The sequence below is a fragment of the Heteronotia binoei genome, chromosome 15 (genome assembly GCF_032191835.1).
Source record: "Heteronotia binoei isolate CCM8104 ecotype False Entrance Well chromosome 15, APGP_CSIRO_Hbin_v1, whole genome shotgun sequence".
NCBI classification, from domain to species: Eukaryota; Metazoa; Chordata; class Lepidosauria; order Squamata; family Gekkonidae; genus Heteronotia; species Heteronotia binoei.
The window spans coordinates 33297932-33313481 of NC_083237.1; the positions used below are offsets into that span (position 1 = coordinate 33297932).

At 40.5% G+C, this 15550-nt stretch overlaps 1 pseudogene; it reads left to right on the top strand.

Annotated features, from left to right (window-relative positions):
- The first annotated feature begins 410 nt into the window (after nt 1-410).
- On the top strand, nt 411-13297 carry LOC132583364 (vomeronasal type-2 receptor 26-like; annotated as a pseudogene).
- Nucleotides 13298-15550: the final 2253 nt, after the last annotated feature.

The following is a 15550-nucleotide window of genomic DNA, read 5'->3' on the forward strand; positions in this document are numbered from 1 at the left end:
GCAGTTTGTCTTTGTCCTAGGTCTACACTATGGAGTCCAATGTAAATGCTTCTGGTTTCCTGATAACCAAGCTGAATGGAGGCAATTACAATACATGGGCAGAGAAAGTCGCAATGCTGTTAAAATTCCAGGGCCTGTGGGAAACGGTGGCTGACCCGCCTGATATATCAGCTCTACATGCCGAGAATGAAGCTGAGCTGATTATTAAACTCCGCAGAAATGATGAGAAAGCTCTATCCTTAATTGGGCTGACCCTGTAGGATTCGCAGTTGGTCCATATCAAAGGTACCAACAGTGCCAAAAGTTGCTGGGACGCTTTAAAAGGTATTTATGTGCGAGAAAGTGTTGGCTCTCAGATATATCTGATGCAAAAACTATTGAGAGCATGTCTGCAGCCAGGTGGTGATATGATGCAACACTTGAAATTCATGAAACGAACTTTGGCTGAGCTCCAAGAGAAGGAGGTAAATTTTTCTTCCTTACAGCAAGCCTCCATCGTTTTATGCTCGTTGGATGAAAGTTTTGACCAATTTGTGGCAAACCTGGATGTGGTGCCTCAAACAGAGATAACTTTATCTAATGTTACCCACCGTTTGTTGAATGAGGACATGAGGAGACAGGAAAATGCCCAACTCCGGGAGACTCCAGCACATTCTACAAGTAACAAGAATGCCTTGGAGAGTATTAAAGGAGACAAGCATGAGCATGACGCTGCAAAGGCATATGCAGTGCGTAAGTGCTACAGGTGTGGCAGCACAACTCATTTGCTGAAACAATGAAATGTAAAGAAAGGCAAGAAGACTAAAAATAACTCCAGAGGTGAGTGTGTGAATGTAATAATCAATGAACATTCCTTCCTTAGTGCTCACCTGTTCTTAATTGACAGTGGTGCGTCCATGCACATTGCCAAGGACGAGCAACTATTTAAAACTTTTACTCCCGTGAAAGGCCAATCCGTGTCGCTGGCTGATGGCATAAGTGCAAAAGTGACTGGCAGAGGAACTGTGTATATGGCAAGCCTAGAAAGAGAACTGGAAATGCTATATGTGACTAATTTGAAGTATAATTTACTATCTGTATCATCTTTGACTCAACAAGGTTTTCTAGTGTCTTTCACAGCAACTGACTGCATCATTAGTGCTCAAGGTCTGTCTGTGAGAGCACATTTACAAGGAGACCTCTATCTCCTAGGAATGGAGAAATGTGTGCAGGCAGTATATGCAAATGTACCCCCCCCCCCCATGATGAGTGCATACATATTTGGCATAGACGTCTCGGACATGCAAACCTTCGTGTAGTGCAAAAAACTTTGCAACTGTCAGCAGGAGTAAAGCTGAAGCCATGTAGAAACTATATGGATTGTGAAGTCTGTAAGGCTGTAAAATCGAAATCTACTGCCGTGAGAACCCCAGGCAATTTCCAGAGCAAGGAAATCCTAGATGTGGTATTCATGGATTTAATGGGGCCTTTTCCAGCAAGCCTTGGAGGAGCGAAATATGTTCTATCTATAGAAGACCACTACAGCAGGTAAGGATTCTGTTTCCTTCTTAGATCCAAAGCAGATACCTACCAAGCTGCATCTAACTGGCTCCGGTTTGTGCAGAAGAAAACGGGGAAGTTGCCACAGTGTGTTGTCAGTGATAGAGACGGTGAATTTGTAAATCAAAAGATGGAGAGGCTATTCCAGAGGAATGGAATCGAGCAGAGGCTCACAGCCCCGTATAGGCCACAACATAATGCATTCTGTGAAAGACGTTGCCAAACACTACAGGATATGGCATTTTGTATGTTGAAGGATAGTAACTTGCCAAAGCACTACTGGGGTGAGAGCTTTATGTGTGCCTCCCATAATCTGAATCTGATTTGGTCATCTGCTACAGGACAGATTCCTGCAAGTGTATGGTATGGGAGAAAACAATCACTTGATCATGTAAGAACATTTGGCATCCCTGCATATGTGAACGTGCCCAGTCAGATGAGAAGGAAGGGGCACGATAAAGCCAAAAGGATATTTTTGGGCTACCAGAACAATCATAAGGCATATCATTTTGGTTTTGCTAATGAAAAGCAAATAGTATCCAGCAGTTCTGCTAATTTTATGGAGAGATCAGTAGGATGGGATCGCATTACAAGTCCCATATATTTTTTCCAGCCAAATACTGACAGTCCTGAGAGGCAAACGCCCAAGGTCGGAGGGGGGGAGTATGTTGCCTGGCGACGGGGGAGTGAAAGTGGAGATAGAGGAGAGGCTGTTAACTCCTAAATCTCCGGCTGCAAGTCTGCAGCAAAATGTGTCAACAGAACAGCCTGTGTCGGGAGAGACTACTGCTGAACAAATTTTGCACAGGTCTACTCGAGAGTGAAGGCAGCCTGGCTGGTATGTACCAGGTACTGCATGATACGTATCTGTGGAGCCCTCAAGTTATGAGGGGATACGCCAGCTACCTGAAGAAGAGCAGACTGGCTGGCAAGAGGCAATGCAGTCTGAGCTTGAATCATTAAAGCAGCTGCAAGTTTTTGAAAAGGCACAACTACCGCCTGGACAAAAACTTATAGGCTCTCGCTGGGTGTTTAAGATCAAGAGCGGTGCTGATGGTAAAGTGCAATACAAAGCATGTCTTGTTGCCCAGGGCTTTGCACAGAAAAGCAGTGACTATGATGAGACATTTGCACCAACATTGCGGTCAAGTTCCCTATTATGTGCGTTGGTTCTTGCTGCAAAACAAGGTTGTCGTGTAAGACATTTAGATATCAAAACAGCTTATCTACCTGCACCCCTGAGACACAAAATCTATCTTAAGAAACCACCAGGTGTTCCTAATGATAATTCTAACTGTTGGTTACTTAAAAAGTCTCTTTATGGATTAAAACAATCTGGTTTCGAATGGTGCCACCATCTAACTGCAACCCTTAAATAGCTAGGATTCAAGCAGGGGATTGCAGACCCATGTGTATTTATAAAGGGGAAAGGGGAGCAAAAATGTATGATTCTGATTTTTGTTGATGATTTGGCTATTATTTGCAAGTCTGATAGTGTGATGAAAAAATGTGATAGATACTTTAAACAGTAAATTTACTGTAAGGGACCTGGGGCAGATAAGACAATATGTCGGTCTTGAAATCCAGAAGGTACCCGGGGGATTTAAAGTGTCACAGAGAGCAAAGATTGCTCAGCTCCTTAAGCAGTATGGCATGGAGCAATGCAAAGGAGTGAGCAGCCCTATGACTTTGGAATATGAAAGGGATGATTCAGACAGCCCTATGTTTGATAAGGAGATTTATCAATTCCTTATTGGCAGCCTCATGTATCTGGCTAATTGTTCCAGGCCAGACATAGCCATGGCCAGTAATCTACTAGCCAGGGCAACATTGCAACCTCAGCAAAAGCATTGGTTAGCAGCAAAACATGTTCTAAGATACCTAAAACAAACAATGGATATGTAACACCAAAAGGAAATCTTACTTTATCTGCTTATGCTGATGCCAGTTTTGCTACTGATCCAGCTACTAGGCAATCCACATCTGGCATTGCTGTATTTCTAGGTGATACACTAGTAGGCTGGAAGTCAACCAAACAGAAACATGTTACGTTATCAACCTGAGAGGCTGAATTTGCAGCACTGAGTAATTTGTGCACAGAGCTGACATGGTTTAAACAGCTACTATCAGATCTGGGTGTGCAGATTATCCATCCCATAGTAGTGAAGGAAGATAATCAGGCCGCAATTCAACTGGCTTCATTGCTAGGAGTGAAGGGTCGTTCTAAGCACACAGATGCGCATTTCTATAATGTGAAACAGTGTGTATCTGAGGGGCTGATACAGTTAGAGTACTGTGAAACAAGCACAAATTTGGCTGATGCACTCACCAAGGTGCAAGCTGCAAATAAACACAAGGAGAATTGTCTATTAGTTGGAATTAAGTAAAATGTATGTATCAAGGATTTCCCAATGGGGGAGAATGTCAGATGTAAGTGTATGACTATTGGACTGCTTCTTGACTTTGATCTCTGCCTGAACCCAATACAGTTTGTTGAACTGGCTATCTGTGTGAGTGTCTTCCTCAGAACTGCAACTGAGACTTGGGGAGGGACGGTGGCTCAGTGGTAGAGCATCTGCTTGGGAAGCAGAAGGTCCCAGGTTCAGTCCCCGGCATCTCCAAAAAAGGGTCCAGGCAAATAGGTGTGAAAAAAACTCAGCTTGAGACCCTGGAGAGCCGCTGCCAGTCTGAGAAGACAATACTGACTTTGATGGACCAAAGGTCTGATTCCGTATAAGGCAGCTTCATATGTTCATATGGTCTGACCAGAGTTACCCAGTGGGCGCTTCTACTACAACTCTGTCATTGGCTACATCAGGGGTGTGTGGCTAATATGCAAAGGAGTTCTTGCTACCAAAAAAGCCCTGGACATCAGTACCATTCAGCTGTCTTTACACAGAGTTCTTAAGTATGCCATCAAAAGGGAATATATCTTGGTATCCTTGGTGTAGCATCAGCCCTGACTTCTCTTGCTCTATGATCTAACATTATTAATGGATGATAATAAAAAGCCGTCTCCAGGATAAAATGATGTTAAAAGGCAGATGACTCCTGGCTTACTTTTCTATTCAATTTGAAACAGGAGCAAAAGCATACAATAAATAAAACACCTACAATTACAATTCTGTGCATGATTTCAAAATTTAATGATACTATAGAAAGATAGCTTTAAAAATAACTGTATATATCCATCCCCATTGAATTTAATTATGTCAGTTTGAAATTGCCAGTTATGTCTGAAGTTGCAGTAATCACTCCATAACTAGGAGAGCTTTGTCACAATCAAAACAACTGTTCCCCCCACACCCGGTATCCATTAGATTTTTCTATGTCATAAACATTAACATAAAATAAAACTGACACATCAAAAGGATTTATAAATACCTCAGATGCTGGTAAGTACTGCCTTTAATTATCATTTACTTTATTTATGTCAGATGGCTTTTCATATGTTTCTTGGATATCGTTGATTCTAATCCCATTACTCATCTTAATTAAATCTATAATTCCAGATTTAAAAGTGATAAATTATTAACTATAGATGCACATTTACACATTATTAAAGGAGTAACTGTTTTGGTACTATATAAAAACACTGATGGATAAGAGCTAACAAAAGGATCCATTATTAATTGAGTGACAGGAAATCCCCTAATGGCTGAACGCTTCACTACCATACCAACAAATTCATCCACTCTTCACTGGTAAACTGTAACAAACTCATAGTAGCCAAAGAGTGCTGTACATGGAAAGAAGAATCTGCATTAGAAGGGAAAGTTCTGTCATTGCAATGGTGGTGGAACTGCTGATGCTTCTGATACTGCTGCCTCAGGTGTTATGCAAGAAGTTCTCCATTCATTGCACCACAAATGATTAGCCTTCCCCAATTCCTCATGGATTTTTTCGACCAGGCAACTTTATCATTGGTGGGATTGTCTCACAGGTTTTAAATTTTCATGATCCTCTCAGTTTCAAGGTGCCACCCACACAGATGTTAATTAACAAACACCTGTATGGATTTTGTTCAACTTCTTTGTATCATTATTTATATAGCATAAAAGGATAGGAAATGCTTAGCTAATTTTATAGTCCAAAATCTGAGCTCAATGAGATAGCAAAAGGTGGAGTGGTAGGTGGATAGAAACTGAAACATTTGTGTTCATTCCAGATGTGTGTCTTTAGGCTTTATTTTAGTAGGGCAAGGGAACTAAGGAGTTGTCCTAAAGTCTTTGTGGGGTAAATGGGTTTTGAGAAAGGATTTGTAGGGAGTGATATCCATGAAGGTGTTTTGGGATGCAGAACAAAGCAGAAATTCAATAATAAGAAGAATGAAGGAACTAAATGTCTTAAAATGACTGACAGTGGTGTACCTGGAAGAGTGCAAGTGATAGACTGGCTTTGAAGTTCAGTAAAATAATTTTATCATGGATCTGGGAGTCGATAGGAAGCCAGAGCACAAATTTAAGCATAGATGGCTCATTATTGAAACAATAACAGAAGTAAAATATTTCAATAGCAATGCAGGACAGAATTAACATTCCTATGGGAAGGGAATTTCTGTTCCCGACATTTAGTTTTTTAGATAGAACCCTTGATTCCTCATATTTTCTTCAGAAGAGATGTCACTTGCATTTCTCTTTGCAAAGAAATCAGTATGCCCTTTTGCAACTTCAGCACTTGCAGTTGTTTTATATTCACACCACAGTTTGGTGCGCTAGCAGGAGGATAGGAAGATTTATTAAGACATTGACTGTCTCTGGGCATCTACAGACTGGAATTCTGAAATTTTGCAGTAACTCCCTTTCTGCCCTTTTTTCATATTCCTAGGTCGTTTTCACACTCACCTCCAGCCGGCGCGACCCCCCTCTTCACCGCGCAGGATCTGCACAGATTTCGCACTAAATGCCGTGGAGCAGCCTTTTGCGCCGGAAACTTCCGTCGCAAAAGCCGCGCAAACGCCAAACTGCTTTTTGGCGATTTACGTTTGAGCGATTAGTGATTTTGGATCTGGGATTTGGGGCAGTGCATTTACTGGGATTGCTGAAGTTTTGGCAGGACATTAATGGTTCATTTCAAATTCATGTCCCCCTCCCCCTCACATTCTGAATGAATGAATGGTTTTATTGTATGTAGCCATTGGCCATTACAATATAAAATCACAGTATAAAAAATCACATTCAAAGATATTGTACTTAAAAACAAGGTCTTCAAATTAAAACTATGCATTTCTAAAATTTCAAGAATACACTGTTTAGCATATTTAAAATCTTAGTAACTGTGCTGAACTATAGAGCTCAATGTGGTGCTTTACCAGGAGTTGCTTTGGAGCTGCAAGTGCAAAAAACGCTAACTTGAGTGAGACCAAGAGGTTCATATCCAACAGTTTAAAAATCAGCTTTTTGCTGTCAGATAAATTGTATACTTGGCTTAAAATTCCAGATAGGAATCTGCTTTGTAGGTCTGAATATAGAGGGCACACCATTATATAGTGAAAGAGATCTTCCACTGCAGTTCCACATATGCATACACATTGTTCCTGTGGTTTATTGGTATACTTTCCAGACAGCAGTTCAGTGGGCATAGTCTGGAAATGAAGTGCAGTGAATGCCACTCTTAAGTTACGTACTGCGATGTCTGACAAGTATGAAATTCTTGGGTGGTCTTTTTATCCTGTGATGGTGCAGATTTTGACTGGATTGTTAACATGTTGTCTAATAACACATTCTCATAATATACCCACTGACACAGATCCCAAGTATTCAAGGAAGATCTAATTAAATCATTGGGAACACTGTATTGTGAGATGATGTTATTATAAAATTCAACTCAAGTTTTGTCATTGTTTAGTAAATCAAAATAGCTGGTTTTACTATTAAGGGTTTCTTTTGGGAGCTGCTGAAATTTCAGTTTTGATTTCAGGATCGCTTTATAACATGAAGCCTTTAGTGATGGTATGTAAACTTTATGTTGTTCAGTTAAACCACCATTCTCATTTCAGGTCAATGACAAAGAACTACCAGCATAACTTGGCCTTGACATTTGCAGTAAAAGAAATCAATGAGAATACCAACATCTTGCCAAACTTCACTTTGGGTTTTCGCATCCTCAACAGCTACTTCAATGCAAGGATGACCTATAAAGCTACCCTGAGTTTGCTTTCTGCACAGCGGAGATTCATACCCAATTTCAACTGTGATACAGAACACAAACTGATAGCAGTCATTGGAGGACTGGATACTGACTTATCTACTAACATGGCCACCATCCTGGCCATCTACAAGATGCCCCAGGTAGGACATGGCCCAAAAAATGTGGAAATCATGTGGCTCGAAATTAATTTCACATTCTGTTGTAGTCTCTCTTAAAATAGCAATATCTTTCTTTCAGCTCACTTATGGATCACATTGTTCAGCTCAGGGGGACAAAATGCTGTCCCCCTATTTGTATCAAATGGCTCCAGATGAAGACTTTCAATACATGGGCATTAGTTGCTTGCTTCATCATTTCAGATGGACATGGATTGAACTTGTAGTTTTGGATGATGAGAGAGGTGATAGGTTTTTGCCCACCATGTTACCCAGACTTTCTGAGAATAATATTTGTTTTGACTTTATAGTAAGATTTCCAACATTAACTTATCTGGAAGAGGAGGCAGACTTGCTTTTGAAGCAAACAGAAAACTATGTTGTTCACTATAAGAGCAAAGCTAATGTAAATGTTGTATATGCACAACCTACATCCATCCATTTTTTGAGAGTGTTCCTGTGTGCAGCACCTTTTATTGCACTGCCACCTCTTCATAAAGTCTGGATTATTACATTTCACTGGGATTTTGAGTTATTTTCCTTTCAAAGGATTTGGGATATAGAGGTATTCCATGGTGCCCTATCCTTCACAGTGCATGCCAATCAGCCACCTGGATTCCAAACCTTCCTTCAAGACATCCATCCTACTTGGGCAAAAGAAGATGGTTTTATTCAGAACTTCTGGGAACAAGCATTTGATTGTTCGCTGAGAAATTTAACAGTACACGGAGACAGCAACAAAGCCTGTTCTGGCAATGAAAAGCTAGACACTCTTCCTGTGACTTTGTTTAAAATGAGCATGACTGGCCACAGCTATAGTATCTACAATGCTGTCCATGTTGTAGCACATGCTTTGCATGCTATCTACACATCTCAAGCCAGTGTTAGAAGATGGGTCAAAGGAGAGCAATTGCAACCATGGCAGGTAATTAAACCAAAATGCAAACAAAACTCTTTTTGAAGTAGATGGTCCTAGGATCTAAGGCGAAAATGTGGGAATGTTGATCATTCATTTGTTTCATCTGTGGATCTGTAACTTCAAAAAGAAATGACAAATGCATGGAAAAACAAAGTCAACATATAAATGTTAAGATTAATAGATAAACATCTTTTAAGCCTGAACAATGCAAAGTTGATTCAACACATCATTGACTTTTCTTTCATTCCCTCTCTCCACTAGCTTCACCACTTTCTAAAAAGCATCATGTTCAACAACAGTGCTGGAGATATGATGTGTTTTGATGACAAAGGAGAATTAAAAACTGGTTTTGATGTTACAAACTGGGTCACTTTCCCAAATGGGTCTTTTGTTAGAGTGAAAGAGGGACGACTCGATACCTGGGCTCCTGCAGGCAATGAGCTAACTCTTTATGATAGTCAAATTGTGTGGCATCGAACCTTTATACAGGTAGAACATAGAAGCAGATTGTGGTTTTAAACTGAGAAAAGTTACATGTTACGTATCTCAGAATTCTGTGTCCTTTAGCTGATGTGGCAGGTCTCAGTAAGCCTTTGATCTTATGAGTCTCTACAATGTCCATCTTCTCAAGAATGTCATTTTTTTTCCTGCAATCTGCCTTGACAATATAAGCCGACCATGTTTGCTACCATGGGAATACTCGACAGTTTTTATTTGGGTGAATATATCACAGTATCCACGCCTGCTTGTTCAGCTTGCCTCTCTTATGGCTGATTGCATTTGCAATATTTAATGTTAATCTGAATACTGGATGAGCAGTTTTGCCTTCTGTCAAAAGGGTTGCAGCAATGCCTAATGAAGCAACAGCAATCATCTTTTTTTGGATGAGCTGTAGGTAAAATAGATGAAATACTATACACTTTCTACAATGGGGAACCAAAACAGTTTAAATTATTCTCCTGTTCTCCATTTCATCCTCAAAACAACAATCCAGAAAGGCAGAGAGGGTGTGACTTGCCCAAGTTCACCCAACAAGCTTCTGTGGCTGAAGTGGAATTTGAACCTGGATCTCTTAAGTCCTAATTAGATACTCTGACTGCTATATCACACTGGCTGTGATAATTCAAAGGGTTCTTAAACCTCGTTTCTTTTATAAAAGAGGGAATATTTTCTGCCTTATCTGTTTGTGCTGCTCTTCTCCCCAATATGGACCCAAGGTACTTCACATTTTGATGCTGTCATGTACTGTATTACCTCGGCAACAATTTTGTGAAGCATGTTAGGCTGAGAAAGTATGATTGGCTCTGAACTTGGGTTTTTAGATGACTTGGGGTTTCTGGATGTAACCTGAGCCAGGATGTTCTGATTATCTTCATTTTGGCATTTCAAGTCACATTCATCTGGAAGCTGGTGAGAGATTTTGCAATGTCTAGCTTTATTTTCTAACTAGGGAATCCACCCTTGCTCTCTTTGCTCACCAACTCCATAGCTCTCTATGTTCACAATATTTAATGGTAGTTTGAATACTGAATGACCATCTCTGCCTGGTAAAGAGTTGCAGCAATTCCAAAGACTCAGCAAGAGTGGTCACTTATTTGGGGCTTTTTTGAAAACAGAAATGCACAGGAATGCAGTTCTGGCTGGCTTGGCATCAGGGGGTGTGGCCTAATATACAAATAAGTTCCTGCTGGACTTTTTCTACAAAAAAGCCCCATGAGAAACAATGATGATGTCATGGGGTGTGTGACCTAATATTCAAATGAATTCCCGCTGAGTTTTTCTATTTAAAAAGCTCTGTGTGAAACAATAGTGATGTCAGGGGGTGTGACCTAATATGCAAATGAGTTCCTGCTGGGCTTTTTCTACCAAAAAAGCCCTGCACTTATTGCTGGAGAACTGCAAGTGAATAAGATTTATTTATCAAAAATAAGATTTATAACAAAAGTGAAAGCCTGGCTTTCTTCCCAACAAGGACACTTGGGAAGAAGGCTTACATTTATCTCTTCCCCTCATTTTTGTCTTATATACCTAGTGACTCAACTTTTAAAAACGTTTCACCTTACAGGAGAGTTCCAACAAATCTTTTCCCACAAGGACCCTACATTTCTATGGACAAGATTTTCAAAATGTACACTAATTCTTTCTCAATAGTTTTGGCTCCATCTTATTTAACTCAAAGAAGCTTGTCCCTGTTTTGCTGCTTTAATTCTGGTTTCCTCAATACCTCCTGTGGGTACTCCTTATATTGGTGTGAGCTGTATGCCTCATAAGAATATTTTTCTTAATTGTAGCAACTGTATCTAATCCTTCATGACTGATGACAGTTTATATTATTATTCATGAATGTGAGATGTGAGCCATTTAGGATCAGTCACTTTCTTAACTATTGTTACCTTAATTTCATTACCCAGTTTCCTTCTCTGAAGGAAATTTTTAATTTTAATTTTAATTTTTAAATTAAGTTGTAAAAAATAAGAGGGAGCTCCGCTTTTCAACAAATCTATTCCTCAGATCATGACTGGGAGGGGGGACATCAGGGGCTTTAATAACAAAAATGTGGCTGGATAAAAAGAGATGCTGTCATAATTCAATTTCAAAAAATCTACAATGTGACATTAATCAATGCTCAGTTAATATTTTCTTGATGTCCATTTATGAATAGATCCTGCCTTATTCAGTGTGCAATGACTACTGCCCTCCTGGCTATAACAGAAAAAAGAGGGAGGGAGAGAAGTTTTGCTGCTATGACTGTGATCCATGTCCAGAAGGAATGATCTCTGAACAGAAAGGTATGATGAAAAAAAATAACCATGGCCCAGTATACAGTTTAGTTAACCAAATTTATTTTTGTGAATATTCATATAGTGCTGTTATTGCAAATGGGGACCCAAAGTGGCTCACAATAGTCTCTCCTCCAGCATTTTATCCTCACAACAGCTCTGTGAAGGAAGTTGAGTGAACAGTGGATGACTAACCCAAGGTCACACACTGAACTTCCATGGCATAGTCAAAATTCAAACATGGGTTCTCCAGATTGTAGTCTAACCACACAAAAAGTTGACTTTCTCACCTGTATTCTGTACCTCTGTGTTATTCTCCTCACAGCCATTGGTCAATATCTTGTCATATAATTGCATACAATATTTCTTATAGATATGGATGCCTGTATCAAATGTCCAAGAGATTAGTATGCCAACAACCATCAAAATAAATGCATTCCCAAAGATACAAGCTTCCTATCCTACAAAGAAGGTTTAGGTATCATCTCTGTCATGCTGGCTGTTTCACTCTTTTTGATCACAGCTTTGGTACTTCGCATCTTCATAAAGCATCAGAACACTCCCATTGTTAAAGCCAATAACCAAAGCCTCACCTACATTCTCCTCATCTCTCTCCTACTTTGTTTCCTCTGCCCTTGCTCTTCATTGGACAGCCTGTAAAAATGACCTGCCTCCTCCAGCAAGTTACATTTGGCATTGTCTTCTCTGTGGCCCTTTCCAGTGTCTTGGCCAAAACCATCACTGTGATTCTGCTATTCATGGCAACTAAACCAGGATCTGTAATAAGAAAATGGGTGGGGAAAAGATTGGCAGTTTTTATTGTCCTTTCATGCTCCCTTATTCAAGCAAGCCTCTGTACTCTTTGGCTAAGTACTTCTCCTCCATTCCCTGATACAGACATGTACTCAGTGACAGGGAAAACCATACTGAAATGTAATGAGGGCTCCGCTACCCTGTTTTACTGTGTCCTGGGCTACATGAGCTTCCTTGCCACTTTCTGTTTTGCTGTGGCTTTCTTTGCTAGGAAGTTGCCTGACACATTCAATGAAGCCAAATTTATTGCTTTCAGCATGTTGGTCTTTTGTAGTTTTGGTTGTCCTTTGTTCCAACCTATCTCAGCACTAAGGGGAAATCTATGGTGATTATGGAGATCTTCTCCATCTTGGCCTCCAGTGCAGGCTTACTGGGATGTATATTTTCCCCTAAATGCTATATATATGATTAAAGGGCTGGAACACTTTCCCTATGAAGAAAGGTTGAAACGCTTAGGGCTCTTTAGCTTGGAGAAACATAGACTGCGGGGTGACATGATAGAGGTTTACAAGATAATGCATGGGATGGAGAAAGTAGAGAAAGAAATACTTTTCTCCCTTTCTCACAATACAAGAACTCATGGGCATTCGATGAAATTCCTGAGCAGAAAGGTTAGAACGGATAAAAGGAAGTACTTCTTCACCCAAAGGGTGATTAACATGTGGAATTCACTGCCACAGGAGGTGGTGGCGGCCACAAGCATAGCCACCTTCAAGAGGAGGTTAGATAAAAATATGGAGCAGAGGTCCATCAGTGGCTATTAGCCACAGTGTGTGTGTGTGTGTGTGTATGTATATATATATATTTGGCCGCTGTGTGACACAGAATGTTGGACTGGATGGGCCATTGGCCTGATCTAACATGGCTTCTCTTATGTTCTTATCATTATTATTAGGCCTGAGATGAACAAGAGGGAGCAATTAAGAAAGAAAAAGAATTAATCTATTTCACTTGCTCCCTGGATTCCACTTTTGTATATATTTCCTCAGGGGAGGAATTCTAGCAGGAGCTCCTTTGCATATTAGGCCATACACCACTGATGCAGCCAATCCTCGAAGCTTACAAAAAAGAGCCTTGTAAATGCTTAGAGAATTGGCTACATCAGGGGTGTGTTGCCTAATATGCAAAGAGCTCCTGTTAGAATTCCACCCTGAATTTCCTTGAAATGGCATTACTTTGGAACTGTCCAACAATACCTACAGTAGAAGAATGGTTGAAGAAGACGTTAGATGGTTAAACTTACAGTATTGATTAGGGATTGGAAACCCTTCATTGACTTTTTGCATGAAAAAAAATTAAGTATCAGTTACCAATGGGGGGGTGGAATAAGAAATTTGTTTAAGAAGAGAGAGAGTTTGTCAGGCAATGTCAATCCACCTGAATTTAAGATGCTTATTAAAACCTAGTGGACATGTTAAATCAATATTACTAACACTATAGAATGCTATGCACATCAAAGTATAATGTTGCCAGTGTAGTGTTTGAACTCGCTTTGCAATTACTAACAAATGTAGGAATGTATTCCTTTGAAGATAAAATAACAAGGGACAAGATGCCAGTGAGTCCCGGGAAGAGAGACCACAGGAAACTGATAAGGGAAAGTTACTGTGTGAATCTTCACACTTGGACTCCCCGTTGTTTAGGGAAGGGACGGTGGCTCAGTGGTAGAGCATCTGCTTGGGAAGCAGAAGGTCCCAGGTTCAATCCCTGGCATCTCCAAAAAAGGGTCCAGGCAAATAGGTGTGAAAAACCTCAGCTTGAGACCCTGGAGAGCCACTGCCAGTCTGAGAAGACAATACTGACTTTGATGGACCAAGGGTCTGGTTCAGTATAAGGCAGCTTCATATGTTCAATAGCAGCTTTTGTTTGGGGAACTTTTGATGTAGTATCCTTAAGTATGCTTTGCAACATTGTTTGGTATCAGTCCCAATTCCTTTTTGTTCAATGCATATGGATTATCAAATAAAGCCTAACTTTGTATCATTTCAAGGACTGGCTGCTTTGAGATCTAATTGCTGACAGAGTGTCAGCGTAGGGTTCATGGACGTTCCAACAATGAAGAGTCTCTTTTTGTTTGAAAATAAGTATCCTTTATTGGTTACATCTACGTTACTGCTACGAGAAGTCTTTGAAAGTGATAACATGCAAAGGAAAGCATTGGCATTTTTGGACAAGGATCAAAGCCTGGGGATTTAAATCATTCTCACAATACAGTTACTTTCTACTTCTAAAGGGGGCGAGGTTCACACGCCGTTATCTCATTCAGCAAGCCATCACTGTCCCTCCTCCCTGCTGCTGGCCTTGTAGCGGCTGGGAGCGAGCCGCATAGTTTCTGCACTTCAAAACACCTTTTACAACCCTTGGCGCCGAGCTCCCTCCTCCCTTGCTCTTCCTCCCTAGCACAACTAAAATACTATCACAGGTCAATTGGGTTAGTGGTTAGCAAAACAGTATAGGCAATCTGGTTAGCATCAATCTGATTAGGATCGATAAGAACACAAGCTGACACAGAGTTCTTGTTTGTATGTGTAAGCAAGGAAAAATTGTTATCAAAATTATATTTGTTGTAGAGAAAATGGAAGTCTTTTATGTTCCCTTTCTGCTTTATAAATGTTTGTTCTTGTCCATTAAATTGATGTTTTAAGGTTTATTTCCCTGTATGTCCACATGTGTGTCTGTATCCAAATCCACTGTGCACAAGAAACAAAGGTTGCCTTGGGAGTGTCCATTGCTGACTGGAATAGCTGCATATGACAATATGTTTTCTAATGCTGAGGAAAGGAAACTCTTGTGTTTTCCCCCTGTGTTCTGTGTTTTACCCCTACAGCAGAATAGTAGAACACTTTGTGAACCAGCTGAGACTCCCCCTCCACCTACACACTTTCCTGGGCCTATCAGTTTTTTAAATTGTTACTGTAGTTGTCATGGTCCTGCCAGGTCTCAGCAACAGTGAGTATTCCTTAGAGGAGGAGGTGTTCCCTGACTTACAGCCAAGATTTGCTGCAGAATCACCTCTGCCCTCCGGCTCTGATCTGGCATTCAAAGGCTAGCCTCCTGCCCCCATTTCTCCAGGGTCACCATGGCAGTTGGAAACTATTGTCTCTTTACATTCATCACCACCCTAAAGTGCACATTAAAATGAGCTTTCATTCATGTCTTATCAGATTTGTCCTGAATCTACCTCCACTATTGCT